The sequence below is a fragment of the Pipistrellus kuhlii genome, unplaced genomic scaffold (genome assembly GCF_014108245.1).
Source record: "Pipistrellus kuhlii isolate mPipKuh1 unplaced genomic scaffold, mPipKuh1.p scaffold_m20_p_12, whole genome shotgun sequence".
Lineage (NCBI taxonomy): Eukaryota > Metazoa > Chordata > Mammalia > Chiroptera > Vespertilionidae > Pipistrellus > Pipistrellus kuhlii.
This window is the reverse complement of record NW_023425427.1, coordinates 42,142,360-42,159,653: the sequence shown is the minus strand read 5'-3', so window position 1 is coordinate 42,159,653 and position 17,294 is coordinate 42,142,360. Positions and strand designations below refer to the sequence as shown.

At 37.9% G+C, this 17,294-nt stretch overlaps 1 non-coding gene across 1 annotated transcript; it reads right to left on the bottom strand.

The window, feature by feature from the left end:
- Positions 1-265: 265 nt before the first annotated feature.
- Positions 266-455, bottom strand: LOC118716808. The gene has a single exon (XR_004987267.1). It is a non-coding gene; the product is annotated as a U2 spliceosomal RNA (small nuclear RNA).
- Positions 456-17,294: the final 16,839 nt, after the last annotated feature.

The window sequence follows — 17,294 nt, the reverse complement described above, 5'->3', positions numbered from 1 at the left end:
GACACAAGATGGCCACCACAAGATGGCCAGCAGAGGAGGGCAGTTGGGAGGGACCAGGCCTGTAGGGGAGGGCAGTTAGGGGCAAACAGGCTTGTCGGGAGCAGTTAGGCATCAATCAGGCTATCAGGGGAGTGGCTAGGTGGTGATCAGGCTGGCAGGCAGAAACAGTTAGGGGCAATCAGGAAAGCAAGCGTATGAGCAGTTGGGAACCAGCAGTCCTGGATTGTGAGAGGGATGTCCGACTGCCTGTTTAGGCCTGATCCAACTTGATTGGGCCTAAACAGGCAGTCAGACATACCCTTGACAGGTCCCAGATTGGAGAGGGTGCAGGCTGGGCTGAGGGACACCACCACTCCCCATGCACAAATTTTGTGCATCGGGCCTCTAGTAATTAGATAGTTACTTGATAAGAACTGATAGTTCACCTGATCTTAGCCAAAAGGCTGAGAAGGAATGGACATTGTCACTTTGTTCAGGCCAGTTATTTTATAGAATGGTTTTCAGTTTGAGTGTGTCTGATCTTTTCTTATGATTAGATTCAGGTTGTGCTTTTTATAAGAAACTAGACACCTGATGCACGAATTCATGCATAGGATAGGGGCGGGGCAATCTGGGGGGGTCAGTGTGGGAATGGGCCAAGGGCGGTTGGCTGGCCAGCCCTGCCTCCTGGTTGAACTCTTGGTCAAAATTCTAGTCAAGGGGACAGTTTGCATATTAGCCTTTTATTAATAGAATACCACAAGTGCTGTTTTTTTCCTCATTGTATCCTATCAGTTGGCAGGTCATGCCAGTTTGTTCTAGTAGTGATAGTAGCTTGCATCATTGGTGAAGGTGGTATTTCCCCACGTTAGAGTTTTTCGCTCTTTTTACTTAGAGTTGCCATTTTGCTCTTTTTACTTACTATGAATTTGCAGGGATGCTTTGAGATCATGAAAATACCTTGTTCCTCATCAAACTTCACCAATCCATTGATTTCATAACCCTATCATTCTGCAATCCTTTTTTGAATGACATTATACTATAAGGAAAAGGGTTTTCCTTCTCCTTCATGCAATTATTTACTCATTCATTTATCTGTAAATATGGTTTTTGATATTTAAAGTGTCAATGTCAGGTTCAGGTTCAACCTGTGCCATGCTTTTAGGATTGCAGACAGTACCATGCATATATCTTCTCATCTATTCAATAATTATATTTGCAGTAATTAAATATATATATATATATATATATATATATATATATATATATATATTCCTCATTGATAAGTTTTATTCAACCTCTGATGAAACAGCTGCAAGACAGACCTCTGTGTAATCTAGTCTGTGTTGAAGGAAATGTGAGTTGTGTATGTATAAGTTTGCTTTATCAATGTCTTTACTACTTATTCAAATATCTTGTTTTCATGAAGCCTCTATTTTTAAAACTTTAAGTCAATAATCATGATTTGAGGTTGGTTACAAATAATTTGAACTCATCTGGCAATAAATGCAGAAATATAAGATGTCCCCCAAAATGTACACACACTTTGAATAATTATAAAGGCAGTGTTCATTGAAATACATTTCATTTTCAAAATTGAGCTATCAGCTGTTAAAGTATATATACATTTTTTGGGGGCACCCATTTTAAACTTCTTCAGTCAATTTACCTATACATTTATTTTAGTTTTTTTATGCATTATTGGAAAAAAGTAGAATATTTTACAGACATTTTCAGAAGAATTGTCACCAAATTGAATGAATTTGCTTTAAATTTGCTTTAGCTTTTGTTCTTATTTTTACAATAGAAGTTATTTAAAACTTTAGAACTATACAAAGTACTTTTGAAGATCCCACATATGATCTTTAAAGAGATTTCTTTAGATTTACATCTCATTGATAGCAGCGTTTACGTATTCAAAGTAAGAAAACAAAGTAAAGGCAGTTTGACATATGTTGGCTAACAGGTAGGCCAGTTTCATGATTTCTCAGCCAATGCATCTTTGAAAGGTGTGATGTTGAGAAGGGTACCCGTTTCCTATGAAAGGATGTCTCACATGGTCTGGCCAGGAAAGGTCAACAGACCAGGGAGCCTGTGGTGACTGCCTTGAGTGGAGAGATGAGAGAAAGGGGAGCAGGGAGTCCTTGTGGATGGCAGAAAGTGGTTCTGACTCACTCTGCTTGTGGGAACTTTACCCTACACTGAAAAGCTATGCAAGTCTTTTATAATTTCCAGTGGTTCACTGGCTCCATTAGACACTCCCCCAGGCCTCAGTTTCCACAACTATAAAATGAAGAAATATTCCCAGGGTAGTCAGCATTAGGTACCAGGTCCCTGTTAGACACTTAGAAACACTCCTTTCAGCCATCCACTGTGAGTCAGTAACTTCGATGGGCTTTCTGACTCACTGCATTTCCTGCCATGTCTGATGCCTGAGCTCTCCAAACAGACAGGTGTTGGGGTTGTTTGTTGGTCTAGTTGTTGCTTGCCCTGGCTGAAGGCAGTTTGCATGGGAAGCCATGGCTTGTATCCAGGGAAGGGACAACAGGGCATTAGACGGGAACCTGGATGAACAGCCCAAGAGATTTGGTAGTGGTTTGGCAGGATCCCCACAACCAAGGAAAATTCCATTGTTGGAAAGGTTTTTGGAAGATTAAATGATTCTTTGTAAACTTGTTTGCAAAGAAGATGGGAAGAAAAGGAGGTAGAAAAGGAGATTGTGTGCGATAGAGGAAAGTCTTGGGAGTTACTGGAGGCCAAAAAGTGAAGAGTACAATCAAGGGAGTGGAACAGAAATGGAAACCCTTCTGAGAAGAAAGCTTTAATGCCAGGCATTAATCAATTCCAATGTAACTGCTTAAGCTAGTTGTATTGAAGTCTAATTAACAGCTGATATTTTAGGTTTAAGAGGCATTTAACCCAACTAGCCACTTTTCTTAAATAACCAACTTTTCTACGTAAGGCTTTCAGTCTGAACATGACAATTGAGGCTAGATTGCATCTATGGGATTAGAATTTTTTTTTAATGTTAGCCTTTTCAATGGGGTGGAATGTATTTCACAGAAAGCATTTTTATTTATTTTTTTGGTATCTGATTTTTGTCAGATTTTCTATGAAATAAAAATTTAAAAGAATTCACTTGCAGAAAAGCATATTGTCCAATGTGTAAGATCCTTTGATCCATTTTTTTTTTTTTTTTAATGAGACTATGAGATGTTTTAGTAAATGACCGGATCTGCCTAGGAAGCCAGAAGGACTAATTTTCGTCCTTGGACTGCTATTAATTGGGTGTGAAATTATGAATGTTCTCTCCTTTGTAAAACAAGGGCCATGACTCCACTGGCAAAGACCCTTCTGGACTGGACAGTGGGAGATCCTGTGTCTGTGTTCCACCCCATGAGGACCCACAAGCCCTGGGAAGAGTGTGCTGACATAAAAGCAAAGCAGCTAGAGTGCTCTGTTCTGCCAGGTCTCCTGAGACACTGGGCACTGGGGCATCCTTTTTTTTTTCTTTCTTTCTTTCTTTCTTTCTTTCTTTCTTTCTTTCTTTCTTTCTTTCTTTCTTTCTTTCTTTTTAACAATGTTTAGAGTAAAACAATTATTCTCTGCATAGCCGTGTTTTCCTCTTCAAGTGAATTTATTACTAATAGGCATTTGCAAGTATCTGAAGAATGCATTGGGCAGAGTTTCAAGGTAACATCCATACACAAATGCACAATCCCACACTCATTGGGTCACTCAAGCCCTTTCTCCATATTCTATTTAAATGCCCTAAACCAGTGATTGGCAAACTCATTAGTCAACAGAGCCAGATATCAACAGTAGAACAATTGAATTTTCTTTTGAGAGCCACATTTTTTAAACTTAAGTTTCTTCTAAAGCCACTTTTTCAAAATAGACTCTCCCAGGCCGTGGTATTGTGTGGGAGAGCCACACTCAAGGGGCCAAAGAGTGCAAGTGGCTCACGAGCCGCAGTTTGCTGACCACAGCCCTAGGGAAATTGGAAAATTTCATTAGAGTGAGTTAGAATTGAGTGTTCACTAATTTACAGCTGCTCTAAAGGTAAGGTTTTAGAGCAGATTCTTTGTCTTAATTCTATATTTACAATGAATATGTAATTATATGTAAATATACATCAGTATCCCAGAAATTAATTCATTCTTTCTTTCCAATTAATTTTTTTTAAGGATATAAAATCCCAACACTGAAAAATAATGAATCCTGAAAAATTCTGTGTTTAGAGATGATGGTTATTGATACATATTCAAGCATTGTGTCATTTATTATTTGTGGCATAGTGCTATTTTTTAGAACTACCTATTTTGCACTAAGTATATTTAGGATTGTGGTTTTAAAATTATAACTAAATAAATGAACCAACCACATTCTTCTTTTTTGTTAACATAATTTTTATTTTTTCAATATTTTCTCTTCCTACTGCATAATTATTTAAATATTATAGCATTGTGTAATGTACAATTAACTAGCCAGGAGATTCAAAGACTTGGGCTCTATTTGAACTATGCTCTGTATCTTCAAGCATATCATTTAAACTCTGTCAGTTTTCTTATCTCCAAATGATGTGATGGAATAAGATGTTATATATGGTTCTTCTCTGACGTCCTATGATTTTATTAGCCTTGGGCTATAAGCAAACTGAGCAGAGTTTCATACTCAATAAGGCAATTTTATCATTATGAGAGGCATTCCAGCTAATTTATCTCCATATTGCCCTTCTTAATAACATGCTAGAAATCCTCTTTCTTTTTGGTTTAGCTGAATAATTGCTTGAATTCTGTCCAGGACCATGTTGCAGCAGAATTTCAAATTTCAGTCTCCATGTTATCTCATTGTCATTCGACTCTGTTGACTGAGAATCCTGGTCTGAGGTCCTGATTCTTTTCGAATCTAAGAGTAATCTAAAACTACAAACTCATATGGAATTGGCAACAATCTTAAAAAATGAATGTGCCTGTCCCAGTGCGAGGGCTGGTGCCTGTTTTTATTGCATGTTAAATGTGTGCACTGAGTCCATTCACAGGACTCATGTGGAGGATTCTATGACTGCTTTTAAACCAGCTGTTGCTTTCCTTCATCCCTTTTTAAAACCATGGGGGAATTGTTTGGAACATCAAATTTATTTCCCGGCAACTCCTGGCATGGGGCAGCATTGAAATAGAGCATGTGTTCAGCTTTCCCAGATGGAGGGCAATAAAAATGAATAAGAAGAAAACTTTGATATGGCTTGGAATAATTTTTATTGTGGTAAAATAGACATAACATAAAATTTACCATTTTGACCATGTACAATTCTGTGGCTTTAAGAATATTTACATTGTGTAATCATTACTGCCATCCATTTTCTGAACTTTTTAAAATCTTCCCAAAGTAAACTTTGTACCCTTTACAATAACTTCCCATTTTTCCCTCCTTTCAGTCTGGGGAATTACCATTCTATTTTCTGTCTCTATGAATATGATTATACTAGGCACCTCATGTAAGTGGAATCAGATAATATGTGTCCTTTGGTGAGTGGCTTATTTTACTTGGGATAATGTCTTCAAGGTTCTTCCATGTATCAGCTGTGTTTTTGAAAGTCTGAATAATATTCTATGGCATATATAGACCACATTTTATCTATGGATTCTTTTGCTCATGGGCATTTGGTTTGTTTCCATCTTTTGGCCATTGTGAATAATGCTGCAATGAACATTTGTGTACCCATATCTGTTTGAGTCCCTAATTTCAGTATATACCCAAACAATGCAATTGTTGGATCATATGGTAATTCTATAAACTTTGATGAACAACCATCCTATTTCCCACAGGGCTGTACCATTTTACATTCCCACCAGCAATGCACAAGGGTATGATTATTTTAATTTTTCTTTCTTCTTTCCCCCTTCCCTTCTTTCTTCCCCTTCCTTCTTTTCCTCCCCACTCCCCCATCTCTCAGACAAAGCTTACTAATTGCTTGCCACTGACTTAGGAAAGTGAGTTCATTTTTTAGCAGAACACAATGATAAATTATTTATGAAACTGATCAGGGAGATAAAGAACCCACGATTTTGAGAGAATAGTAGAATCCATCTATACCCATTGTTATTTTCATGTACCCAGGTATTTAGCTAGCTCTCAGACTTCGTCAGAAGTGAGGAGACAGAGTGAGGGAGGACAGTTCATAAAGAGCTTTATTAAGGCTATAAAATAGTTTATTGTATAGCCTGAGTATTTAAGTGACAGTCCCGAATGCCTTTCTAAATCAGGTATAAATAAATTTTGGAATATCAATTCCTCTGCATGCACTATCTCTTTGTTCTCTCAACAAAGACAACTGTATAAGTAAGATCTCTGAAACCAAGGACTCATGAGAGGGTTTCATGAGCACTGACTTCTTTAAAAAACATTATTCTATAAAATATCTTAAATAATATCAGGATGTTGGTCTTAGAGGGGATTTCAGATACATGAGTTCAACCCACATATTTTAAGATATAGAAACTGAGAATTGATAAGGCCTCAAGCTTAAGACTATACACTAAGTCTAGCATTTTATTTTCTGCCAAAATATATAAGTTGAATTCTTAAGAATTCTGACACCAATTATCCTTCTCTCACTGATATCAATACACAACACCTGAAATGTAAGTTCAATGGAAACTCCAGTATCCTCCCTTTTATAAAGGTATAAATGGAGAAATCAAAGTAGGAAACTATAGTTAGTACCAACACATGTAAAAACACAAGAAATTTCCTTGAAAATTCTATTAGTATTAATCTATATCAGATGTATTATGCTGTTGAAGCTGGATCATGGGAACATTTCTCTGGGAACATCTTAAGTACAGATGTGTTGATGACTCTCAACTTTTCTTTGCATGGAAATTGGAGTGGGTGCCAACTTACAGACACAAGCTGGGCCATAGCCATAGCATCAGATTTTCAGACAATTTGGGGGAAGTTTCAGAGGTATGAGGGTAAGAATAGTTTTAGAATGGGTGATTGGGATAATTACATTGATGAGGGTTATCAAGTCAAATTGCTGCTTTAACTGTGATCAATTTCAAGGAGCTTTTGCCTGTGGATTGTACCTTTATTTCTTGCGTATTCGGGGGAAGCATAATACCTTATTTACTGACTTCATTGAGTTAGCAATAGTTGGAGCAAGTGAAGAAAAAAAGTGCTAAAATTTTAAAATGAAAGTAAAATACACTATTGAAAATATTGACAGATTAATTTAACAGTCTATGAGGGTTATAATAAAGCTAGTAATTTTCCATTCAAATTCAGTCACCTCAAGACATAGACATCACTAGTGTTTGTTCAGCCATGCTAAAAGGAGCCATGAAAACCCAGAAAGAATGCCTGATATGTCTAGTAATGCTATTTTCAAATACTATTGAGGTTTGTTCTTTGAAAACGTATATATTGAAAGATGCATAGGGAATTTGCCTGATACTACAAATAAAAAAGGCAGATCAAACAAGTTATATAATCATTTAATAAAAGATACTGTCTCAAGATTGAGATCACTTTTTTGTTATTCTTTTTGTTTTTTAGATCCAAGTGATTCTGAGAGCAATCTCCATATGTAAGTTTTTTCAATTATGCGAGAGGAATGGCAATATTCAGCAAATAGTTTTCTCATGAGAGTAATATATAAGTGAATAAGCTTAAATTCTTTTGATTCTTTTAATCAAAGATGCTAAAAAAAAAAACAAAAAACCATACAACAAAACAGATAGTCAATATTATAACTTATTTTTCTATCCAGAAAGTGTCAGTCTTTTAAATCATAATCTCTGCAGGTATTTTCTTGGTTTGCTTTTATTTTTATTTTACTTTTATACTCTCATTTTCTGTTACAGTTTTTACCAGTTTTACTACTAATTTAAGAGATCTAGTCTGGATTAATTTTGCTAGCAACAAAGGTTACAAATAAACTGAGTATAGTTTCATTGGCCTGCACATGGTTACATATATTATTTTGATAGCCATGTTGCATATTTCTCTTGGTTCTACCAAGATTTACACCATACTGAATATATCTGATTATTTTTTAGATTACTGTATTGGGACTGTTGATAATAGAGTGTGAACTTTAGTTATTTAATATAAGAGCACATTTCAGTTTAATATCAATATTTTGGTTTTTTTCTAGCATTTTCCTGAGTTACAATTGACAAAAAAAAAATTGCATAGGTTTGTGCAATATGTTTTTCTAAAGGTATACAATGTTATGATTTAATATACATGTATATTGTGAAATGATTACCACATTCAAGGTAACTAGCACATCCATCGCCTCACTCCATTCCTTCTTTTGTGAGTGTGATATGAATACTTAACAATCTATTCTCAGCATATTTCAGGTATACAGCTTAATTTTAGTAACTATAACCACCATGCTGTCGATTAGTTCTCTAGAATTTATTCACCTTGTAACATAAAGTTTCAGTTTTATATTTTGCATAATTCACATAGCCAGGCTGAGTTAGTATGGCTGTGTTAAAATTTGTGTTTAGTTTAGGGTCACCATTGGAAAGACATTTGGTTAATGTTGTTGAGATGAATAATAAAGTAGTAAACCTCTACGAAGCAAAGTTCATGTAGAAGTAGATAATCGCATGCTTGAAAGAGTAGGAACCATGAACTATTTGGTTAACTCTATTCAACATTAAAGGAGAAATTAAAACCCAACATTATCCTTACAATATTATTTTTTGCAAAATCTCCAAAAGGGGTTAGCAAGCATAGAAATATGAACCTATCACTTAACATATTTGTTTCATATTATCTCTCATATCCACAATTGATATTATTATAGTTGATAAATATTTCAGCTTTAAGCCAAAATAATATTTTTCTTTCTGTATTTATAACCAAACTCACTGGCCATTTTAATACTTTAATTCAAAATTTCTACTATGGACCTTTTTAATGTGATGCCTGCAGGTACTGATGGCAGTGACTGTAGCTTTTGAAAATATTTACCTGAACCTATAAAATTGTATTAATCAATGCAATTTCAATAAATTCAATACAAATTAAAAAAAGAAAAAGAATAATTTTCCTCTAGTGTCTTTTTTTAAAGTCTACAAAAAGTTCAACATGGGGAGGCAAAGTAAAATACCTAGTTTTTTTAAATTTTTGCTTTCATTGGATATTACCTTTCCTTGGCACTCTCTTATCTTATCTGTACTTGGCTAGCATTCCTGAACTTTCTTAACTGCAAAATCTCAATCTCTAAAATGCTTATTCATTTTCCTGGATTCTTTGTTTTTAATGCTAATTTTTCCCCCTATTTTATCATGAGACTTATTTTACCTGCTCTGAACTAAAAGCAATACATTTCCCTTATTGTACAATTTACTCCTAATTTTAGAACATTCTGGAACATTCTTGTCATATTTTTGTGTTTCCTCTGATCACATAGCATTGTTCACTGCATTCAGAAATTACCGTCTAAAACTGAGTAGTTTGGAAAATAGGAGAGAATGTCCTGCTTCTCTCTCTTATAAAGCTCCTGCAAACTCTGAGACTTATCTTACTAAGAGCTGTTTTAGATTCTTTGAGGACCTTCCTTAACCTCATATCATTTATTACACTCATCCCAAGTGGGGAAGCCTTATAGGAGCAGCTGAAATGTTTATTGTAGCAAGATGGGATGACAGTCTTTATTCATGGATGGTGTGTCTTGGCAAGGAGTATTTTTATTTTACTTTTTTGCATTTTTCTTCACTGCCAGGATACTTACTACCAAATGTGGATCATAGGCTGGGATGTAATCAGTGCATAACATGTATCTTATTTGGGGCCAGAGTTCTCCATATCTTTAAAGGAAAAGAAAAGTGATGTGTAGTATTTACCATCAAGATAGGACACCTTTTCAGCACCGCTGTAATTGTTGAATGTTTAGTCATCCATCCATTCAGTAAACATACACTGGGTTCCTAATATGCATGTGTCGGGTTCTATCACAGGCATGGTGATGTTGAGATATTTCATATGATTGCTCTTGTTCTTAAGAATCTTCTTGACAATTGCAAAGATAAGCATGTATAAATGCAATGCAGTAGTGTGCCAAAAAAAAAAAAAAGAGGGTGTATTCAGGTTGTCATGAGAGTAGATTTCTGTCCACATGTTTTTGTGAAATGCTCAGGAGTATTCTCAACTCAAAGGTTTATCTAGAAATTTCCCTGGACAGCTTCTGGTCTGAAGAAGAGGATTTATGATTTTTTAAATCCTTTATTTCAAAGCTCAGCTAAAGCCCAGACAGACGGGGGGTGGGGTTGGGGGTGGGGGGGTTGGACATTAGGGCTGTGGTATTGGGTGCTTGGTAGACAGTAGACGTCCTTATTCCAGCTCATGCCTGCGGCCATCACAGTTACCAGCTTTCTGTTGACATTGGCTGAAATTCTGGGTCTGTGGCCCTTAGGCAAACCCCAAATTGGTTAGCCTTATTTCCAGAGTTTGAGAGTATCACAAAGGTGATGATCTGCCACTGTCACGGCCCTTATGGTCTCTGGAAAGGTCTGCTTTCCTCCATGACCACACGTGGAGTGCTCACTTCTCTCACCACCATTTAGGGAGGCAGTCAGTGCCCCTGCATCCTTGCTCTCCTTGCACTGGCTTGCATGGAGGGCCCTCTAGGAAGTGGATTACCTTTTTATAGATGAGAAGACCCAGGGGTTGAGTTAACCTTTTGTGTTCCAGAGAAAAACAGCACAAAGAAAAACAGATTTTTCTGAGGTAATTGTCCCTGAGGCTTTTTAAAATGGAGCCAGCTAACAGCTTAGAGGTAAGAGCCATCGTTTCTGGCTCCTTTATCTAAGAGGCTGGATTTTGACTGAGCTCATTTATTTCACTTTGCTGAATAATAAGAATTATCAAGCTTGTGCTCATCTTTAAATTGTGTGAAGATGACCCTTTAAGAACACTCTAACCCATCTCTAGCCCCACTGGTCATCAGCTGAACTCTGACCTAATCTATCTAGAGTGCTGCTCCAGCTGTCACTCAGAGTAGGTCCATGTGGCCACTGGCACTCCACATCCTCCTGAAGGATCGAGAGGATTGGGCCTCTCTAAGCAAGCACCTTTTCTAGGCATCTCCAATGTGAGTTGTAGACATGCTTGCATGCTTATTTATGTCCTGCCAAGAGCTCTTGGTTGTCTTTCTCTCTCTCTTCTCCTCACCTTACCCCTCCTGTCTATCTTCCTTTCTACACTCTTCCCTCTATCCCTTCTGTCCCCTCACTCTCTTTTCTCTCCTTCTGGCTCTTTCTTTCTCTCCCTTCTCCACATTTGCCCCTCTCTCCTCTACTTCCTCTCTCTCCTCCTTAACCACCCCCGCCCCCCCCATACACACACGTACTTTGAGAGTAAATGTTAATCCAGCAACAGGGCTCCATAAATTTGAAAGGTAGCTTTTTTCACAAAGAAGTTAGTACCAACATTTTTAAATAGATCTGTGCTAGTTCCTTCTATTTACCTCCTTGCTTTCAATGCTATTCCCTTGGCTACCCAATGACCCAGCCAATAATTTGAAATTGATGCATCTGAGGGAGCATTTATTATTTTAGACATGGCCCATGTACCACTCCAAGTCCTGTGTGCTGGTGAGGATGAACACAGATCATGGCAATGCCTTCATTAATTCAATATGAGCAACTACTGTTCAACAAATAACTTGTCAGATGCATCTTAGTACATTTGCCTTCCCCATTTATTTCATCCATTCCTTTCTGTATTATGAGAAAGTAGGCTGATGTTTTGACTTTTTGTCACTAATGTGAGCATCTGGTGCAAGCAGATGGCCATTCAAGCTTTTGGGTGAAGTCAAGTCCCCAAGTACCTGTCTTGACTGTATAGCAAAATAAGGAAATTTCAGGTTGTCTGGAAAGCACTATTTGATGGGTCACTGAGCTTTTCCGTCCACATCACATCTTGTCAGGTATCAGAAACAGCATGGTGAGGCAAAGACGACTAGAGTCCTACGCTCACTCTCTCTGAGTTCTGATCCTTCTCCTTGCTAGCTGGCAAAAGCTTGGGCAAGTCTCTTGACTGATTTTAAGGATCCAATGAGAAGCCAACAACAGTAAAATCTGGTGCCCAGCCCCTGCGGACATAACTCAATTGGCCGAATCCTTGCCTCAAGCAAGTGGGGCAGGTGCACTTTGCCCTCTTTAATGGGGGCGGAGAGGGTGAAGCAACTTTCACAGAAGCACAGCTAGAAGTGAAGGAACCAGGATTTGACTCCCGCATGTCTGGTTCTGGAGTCAAGAATATCTTCACTATACTTTGAATGAATATAGAGTTTATCCTACAGGATATAAAACTTGCCAGCTCAAGGTACGGACTCAGGCTTGATGGTTTACCACTGAGAAACCGGGCAAAGGAAGCTCATGTGTGGGCTTCCTTCCTCTTCTTTCACCTGGAAAAACAACTCAACTTTCTTTAAGAATTTACTTCTGTATAACTTTTTGAAAAGTTGAGATGCTTTCAAAGGTGGGTCCAGGAAAGAGTGCAAACTGCTATCGAATGCTCACGTTCCTGTCACAGCTGTTACAAATCAGGTGAAGTCTCCTTTCCACGCTACCCGTTCTGCCTTTGGTGCTCAATTTTCAAATATTCCTAGTGTCCCTGACTTGGGGCCCCAGACAGTCCAGTTCCCCCAAGGCCCTGTCACTCCATCCTCCCCTTTGAGCCCCATTTTCTTGTAAACTTGTCTTCTGACTCATTCTCTCCAACCCTGAAAGCTCACCTACATACTTGCTTGCCCACATCACTCCAAGGCCACAGGCTTCGGCTCCCAAGTCAGACAGTCTAAAAAGATGGCTGCAGCAGAACTTAGGCTCTGCTCCTGGGCTTCTGAGAAGTCTTTGAGAAACGGTGGTGGAAAGAACACAAGTTTGAAGATAGAGTTAGTTTTAGATTCTGTTTTTCTCCACTTTCTAACCCTGAGGCAAATCATTCACCTTTAACCATCAATTCCTAACCTGTAAGGAATTGCACCAGGCCTGTAGTGTGTGTGTATATATATATATATATATATATATATACACACATATACATACACACATGTGTATATATATGTATATGTATATATACATATATATATGTATATGTCTATATGTGTGTGTGTGTGTGTGTGTGTGTGTGTATATATATATATATATATATCTTTGAGGTTCTAAATCTATTGGATAATATAGTGGTTCAGATAGACCATTTATTAGGAAGTAGGAACTGAGCTACACATAGATGATCATGTTTTCCATCACAGCAGCCCTCGCTGTAGATCCAATAAACCGTATCGGTCAGGCTTGCGCCTTTGAGAGGATAAACAAATTAGCTAAGACCTGGCAGCCAGTAAATGTTGTAGCTGGAATTCAAACCTGGGTCTGTCTAACTAGAGATCTTAAGCTCTTATCCTTACTGAACACTTACTGCCCTCTCTCTGATATGTGCACTGATAACTTCTTTAGATATTTGTAACATGTCAGTGAAGTCATGTATATAATGTCTCCAACATCCAGCCCAATCTATTTTCTTAAGAAATATCAGTTGCCTTTCTTCTGCCCCCTCTCCCGAGGCCCTCGGCGATGGGAAAGGCAGCTTTGGCAGGCCAGATAGGGGAGCTATTTTTGGCTGGGTGAGCGGGGCTAGCGAAGAGGAGGACCAGGAGCTTTTCTGCATCTCAAATCAAACCAGGCTGGCAGCTTTCAACTCCGTCTATACATAGGCCTGCCTGGCTGGTGGGGTTGGTTACGTCTTTATTTAGAAGCTCATGTCCCTTTTTGAACCTTGTAACCTGAGAAAGAGTGAACAACTGGAGGAGAAATGAAAAAGATTAATGGATTAAAATATATTTGCAAACAAAATTCCTGTAGGAATTGGGGCTGCTTAGCCCAGTGAAGAGAAGACTGGGGGATATCATTCTTGGACTGTGTGAAGGACTGTGTTAGTGGTAATGGCGATGTGCATTTCTTCAAAGGTGAGGGGTTGGACAGGATGACCACCAAGTCCTTTCAAAATCTAACATTCCACATGTCTATGAAAATGAGGAATGGAGAGTTAAGATGAGAATAGAAGTGTCAGAACCATGAGATCTTGAGGCCACCAAAAACCCGATACAAAGTTTTCCTGCTTTTTGGATGCTTTAGGTTTATGATGGGTCTTTCCTTCTTCCTATGTTTGCATCTAGTCGATTTAGGTGGGAAACAGTCACCTAGATAGTGTGTCCCCAAATATAGCTCTTTAAATCCTTCATTTATGTAAAAATACTGATTGTCTTTTATATTAGGGCATACATTTTTCTCTTAAGAATTTGAGTATTCCCGAACTGTTTTGGCTCAATGGATAGAGAGTCAGCCTGTGGACGCAAGAGTCCCGGGTTTGATTCCAGTCAAGGGCATGTACCTTGGTTGTGGGCGCATCCCCGGTGGGGGGTGTGCAGGAGGAGGCTGATGGATGTTCCTCTCTCATTGATGTTTCTGACTTTCTATCCTTCCCACTTCCTCTCTGCAAAAAAAAAAATCAATGAATATATATTTTTTAAAAAAGAATATGAGTATTTCCTTTGTATTCTGTGAATAATGGTCACACTATAAGCAATTTTAGTCACTTTTATCTTAGCGTCCATTAGTTTAACAGTTCTCTTCCGCTGAATAAATGTAGGTCTTTGAGAAAATGAAATAAAAGTACTGTTCCAAGAATACTACTTTAGTAAGACTGAAGGGATTAGTATAATGCAAAAAACTTGGGCAGCCACTGGCCCCAGGAGGGCAATAATCCCACTTTAGGAGAGAAGATGAAAGGAACTCAGCAGAGGACAGGAGAATGGAAAATGGCAATGATGATTTCTTTTAGTTATTAGTCATTTAATCATCAACAATTATCTACCAAGCACTGAGCAGATGCTGCAAGCACAGAGGTTAATAAGACATGGTTTTACACTTGACAACTATATTAATCAGGATAGCACTGGCTGTTGCAACAAAGAGACTAACTTTATACACGAAATTGTTCAAATGCAAAAGTATGGTATATGTTCTGCTTTTATAATGGTCTCTAGGTGGCTGCTTCTGGTGAGGGAACAGCTCTTGTATCCCATGGTCCTTAAGGGACCAAGTCTCCTTCCAACATGTGTCTCCACCATCTACTGGGGTCCCATCTTCAACCATATTCAGCTGGTAGAAAGAGACAGTGAGGATATTCCTTTTTTTAAAAGTGACTCAACTCGCTAAGGTTCACATTCTGTGGTGACCACAAGCTGCATGGCCACAGAACAGCAGGTGTGGCTGGGAAATGCATCATGCCTACTGGACCATGAAGAAAACTACAGAAGTTTTGTGAAGAGCTAGCATTCTCTGCTACGTGAACAAACTACTAGTTATACTGGTTAATAATGTGTGTTTTGTAATCAAAGAAAACATGATAATTTCAAGAGAAACATCAAAAGTGCTTTATTCAAAGTAATGCCCATATCTAGCTACACATTTCACCATCTTTCAGGTAATTTGTGTATACTGTCCTAATTGAACTTTTCTTACTTTGAGGCAAACCATTTAGAGACCAAATTTTCCACTTTTTCCTATGTTTTGAAATGCTGCTCAGAAAGCGCGTGTGCCATCGATTAGAACAAGTGGTAATCTGAAGGTCTGGTGAATACAGCGGGTGGGTTAATACTTTCCAGGCAAGATCTCTTAACTTGTCTTTAACTGGTTTTGAAGTGTGTGATGGTGCGCCATCATGAAGCAAGATTACTTTGCCATGTCTTCTGGCACATTCTGGTCATTTCACGATCAAAGCATGGTTCAAATAGATTATTTGTTGTTGGTAGCCATCAGTATTAATGATTTTACCTGGTTTCAGAAGCTCATAATACGCCACACCTTCCTGATCCCACACCTTTCTGATCCCTTCCTTCTTTCCTAAATGATTTGGCCTTGTAGTCCATGTTGATGGTTGACCTGGATCAACCCATGATTTGTGCTTTTGGGATTCTCAAAATAAATCCACTGTTCATCCCCAGTCACAATTCAATGCAAAAAAGACTTTATTTCGTATTGTTGAAGCAACATTTTACTGATGACTTTTTGATTTCCCATTTATCTTTCATTCAGTTGATGTGGGACCCATTTTCCTTCCTTTAAAATCTTTCCCATTGCTTGTAAACAATTGTAATTTGTTTGCTGAACAATGTTTAATCTTTCAGCAAGTTGTTTTTGAGTTTGACATGCATCTTCATCCAATAATGCTTATAATTGTTGGTTTTCAAACTTTTTTGGTTGACTTGGATGTCTTTGTCTTTCACATTGAAATCAGCACTTTTAAAGCATTTAAACTAGTGTTCACAAGTATCTTGAGATGGAGCATGTTCACTGTCCCAAAGTATTCAGCAGATCTTTTCTTCAAAATAATGAATTATAACTTCCTTCAAATGCTCTTTTTTGGCATGAAACTTGACATTTCTAAGTGTAAAAAAATATCTATGATATTAACACCTTCAGGAAATTTGACATGAAGTTTTGAAGCTTGTTGTCAATACAACAAAATAGCATACATATCAAATCTCATATATATCAACATATGTGTAACTATCTATTGAAAAAAATCTGCATTATTAACCAGTACACCTAGTAAGTATATGAGAAAAGTTACCAGTGGTCACATGAAGCTTTCCTGTCCTATAATGCCAGTTCTGCACACATAAAATCCCCTAAGCCTGTGCAGAGGCATGTGAGATTTAACTTGCTAGCAGTCACATATACCTTACTATCGTTCTTTCTTTCTTTCTCCCTCCCTCCCTCTACCCACCTTGCTTACTGCCCTGTGACTCAGAGCTACTCTCTACCCTACATATCTTCTGGGCTAGGAGTCAGCAAAATGTGGGCCATAGACCAGATGCAACCTGCTGCCTAGAGTAGAATGACAAATGAGCTAAGAATGACTTTTACATTTTTAAGTGGTTGGGGAAAAAAATCCAAAGAGGAATAATATTTCATAATGTATTAAAATGATATGAAATTCAAACTTTAGTGTCTATAAATAAAGTTTTATAGGAACACAGCTGTGCTCTTTTATTTACCTTATTGTCTATGGTTGCTTCTGCTTATAACCACAGAGTTAAGGGGTTGCAACAGACACTGGCCCATAAAACCTAAATATTTACTGTCTGGCCATTTACTGAACAAGTTTACAGACCAATGGTCTAGGTCACAAGATAGAGAGCCTCTGTTGAGGGACCAAGATTATGAACAACAACCTGCAGCTTGCTGTAAATGTGATAGAAGAGACAATAACTCTCGATG